At 38.4% G+C, this 3,305-nt stretch overlaps 1 pseudogene; it reads right to left on the reverse strand.

Moving 5' to 3' along the window:
* Positions 1–726: 726 nt before the first annotated feature.
* Positions 727–2,733, reverse strand: LOC110541369 (heat shock protein HSP 90-beta-like; annotated as a pseudogene).
* Positions 2,734–3,305: the final 572 nt, after the last annotated feature.

Genomic DNA, 3,305 nt, shown 5'->3' on the forward strand with positions numbered 1-3,305 from the left:
AATATTTATAATTACTGTAACAAACCCAATGCTTTTCATTTTCTGAATTGAAGCTAAGTTTATTGAATTTGCAAAAAAATATCCCTGAAGCAAAAGAGTAACAGCTGGGTCCTCTTTGGGGATGAGTCTGTAGCCCAGAAAAACAAAATCTAGCATTTAAATTGCAAAAATAGTGACTAATTGAGCTTAATGTTTCAAAGAGTACAGGAGTCATCTATCAAAAATGGTGGTTTTTAATCTGATGAGAGGATGTAAGAAAAATTCCAGTGTACTACTTCAAAAAATGTGCCTTTTACATCCATTCATCTCTCTTTAAGAAGTAAAAGAATAAAATAAAATGAGTCAAACATGCAGATCACCTACCAGAAAGCATACCTTTGATTACAGAAAGCATGGTAAATTATGTTTGAGATAGTTTTGTATTATTTTTTGGATATGAGTAAACTTTAGGCAAAAATAAAAAACAAACAAAAAAAAACTTTGTTTTATAAACTTTCTTTTTATTTTGCTTACTTTTAATTTCAGAAAAAAATAAACAAAGCATAATAACACAATACACAATACCCAACCCTGCTATTTTGTGGGAAGTGATTTTCCTGTCTTAAAGCCACAGGGGCAGGATAGAAGAATTTCTGCTAGACATGAGCAGAGAGACAGGTGGGTCAAGGCTGCTGGGGGAGCCACAGGGAAAAGTATACTGAGGGCATGGGTAGCCTAAGGGGGTCTTTAATCAACTTCTTCCCTGGGAGAGGCAATCTCATCACCCTCAAGTGGGGGCACCTCATCTGGAACAGCAGCACTGGGCTCTTTGCTGACACTTCATCTTCATCAATGCCCAGGCCTAGTTTAATCATGCAATAAATGCAGTTGGAGTGGGTTTGGGGATCCTCAAGTGAGAAACCAGAGGAGAGGAGAACAGTTTCAAACAAAAGCACCACCAGGTCCATGACTGCTGTGTCGTTTTTGTCTACCTCAGCCTTCTGACACAGGGTCTCCACAATGTGGTGTTCAAGATTAATCTCTAGGTGTTTTTGGCCATCATGTAGTCCATTGTAGAGTTGTTGTCCAGTGCCTGGGCCTTCATGATCTGCTCCATGTTGCTGTCCAGCCACAGGTGCTTGTCACAAGGCAGCAGGGTGAAGAGACAAGACTATTGGAGAGTGTCACCCTTTCAACCTTCTTATCCAAGATCTCCTTCATGATCTTGCAGAGATTCTCAAACTTTACTTTGCTCTCCTCCATTTTCTTCTTCTCTTCCTCATCCTTTGGTAGCTCCAGGCCGTCCTTAGTCTCTGAGACCAGGCTCTTCCCATTGAATTTCTCGAGTTTCTTTATGCAGTACTCATCAATAGGCTCAGTCATATACACCACCTCCAAGCACCACTACTGCATGTGTTCCACAAGGCAGAGTTGACCACTTGCTCTTTGCTCTCACTAGTGATATAGTAGATGGAATTCTGTGTCTCCTTTATGCAAGACACATACTCTGACAAGGAAGTCATCTCATGTCCAGACTGAGAGGTGTGATAGTGGAGGAGCTCAGAGATGCAGTTCCTATTGGTAGAATCTTCATAGATTTCAAGGTTTAAATTCTTAGAGAATGCCTCATAACACTTCTTGTAGTTCTCTTTGTCTTTGGCCAACTTAGAGAAGATCTCAAGTAACTTCTTCACAATGTTTTTGTAGATGACTTCACAATGTTTTTGCAGATGCTCTGCTAGAGCATTTCTTGGAATATATTTAGGGCAGGTCTTTTGAGTCAACCCCACCACGGATAAAGTTGAGGTACTCAGGTATTAGCTTATCACAGCTCTCCATGATGAACACATGACTAACATAAGGTTTGATGTTTTTCTTCTTGTTGTTCTCAAAAAGGTCAATGGGCACTCACCAAGCATTGAAGGTCTGTGCTCTGAATTCCAACTGACCTTGTACAGAGAAGTACTTAACTGCCAAGTGGTCTTCCCAGTCATTAGCAAGGCTCTTACAGAATTCACCATATTCTTCTTGAGTGCTGTCATCAGGATCTCTTGTCCAAATAGGCTTAGTCTTATTCAACTCTTTCTGATCAATGTATTTTTCTTAGTCTTCTTTTTATCTTTGACACTGTCATCCTCTGAAGCTGATCCCATGTCTTCAGTCTTAGGTTTCTCCTCATCCCTATCCTCCTCTTCTTTCTTCCCTTTCTCTTCCTCTGCCTTATCATCACTGATATCCTTCTCTCTTTCTTTCTCCAAATCGAGGGTGATGGGATAGCCTATGAACTGTGAGTTTCTCTTCACTACTTCTTGATCCTTTTTTTGTAGACCATAGTGAGCCCATTGGTTGGGGGATCCAAGGTGATCCTTCACCTCAGAGAAGACCAGACAGAATACTCTTTCTTTCTACATCTTTATTTTCTTTAGTTTCTTTTGTGTGTGTAGGATCAGAGGATCAGGTCATATGAATATAAGGTGTGTGTGTGTGTGTGTGTGTGTGTGTGTGTGTGTAGAACAGAGGACAACTTGTGGAGTCATTTCACCATGTGGGTTGTCAAAGCAAGAATCCTTATCCACTGAGACATTTCACTAGCCCAATTACTAGGTTCTAAAACTTGTAAGTACGTTAGAACTACATTGAGTGTAGCTTTTAAGATATAGATTACTGTAATCAAATCAAATTTCTGCTTTAACGGACATGAGGAATGATGTCTAGATATTTTGTGTCTAACAGATTTTCAAATATTTGTGCCATGGCACCTGCTATTGCTTCTGCATCAAAAATTTTATAAAAGAAAACCAAGAATGTAAGAGTTTATATTTCTCATGACTCACAGGGCTTTCCATAAAAAATAAGCAACAAAGTGCAGCAAAAACAAAACAGAAACTCATATGCTAACAAAAATATTTTTCTTAAGATGAACTATTGTAATAGAAGCATAAAGATTATAGGAGTAACTTATCATTCAAAGAAAAAGCTGAAGAAAGCAATATAGAGGGACTATTTAGTGGACACCTATGACCTAAAAAGAAATATGAGAGGACAATCAAAGAGGAGACCTTAGTTTTAAGAAGTTATAACAAATATTACAGGCTAACTAGCACACATGCTCTGAGCCTAAAATAGAGTGAAGAAGTCAGAGCATAAACAATTCACATTAGTTAAGGGTCTAGACGTTTATGTAAAAACATCTGAAGTGATATCAAGCATGAAGTTCTAGCAACTTTGTCACTGTCTAATTTACTGGGTTATTCATAAAAATTTGCATTCTTCTTCATAAAAAACACTTACTTTTATTTTCTTGGGTATAAGGAATTTTCCCCTCA

Source organism: Meriones unguiculatus, chromosome X (genome assembly GCF_030254825.1).
Source record: "Meriones unguiculatus strain TT.TT164.6M chromosome X, Bangor_MerUng_6.1, whole genome shotgun sequence".
Taxonomy (NCBI): domain Eukaryota; kingdom Metazoa; phylum Chordata; class Mammalia; order Rodentia; family Muridae; genus Meriones; species Meriones unguiculatus.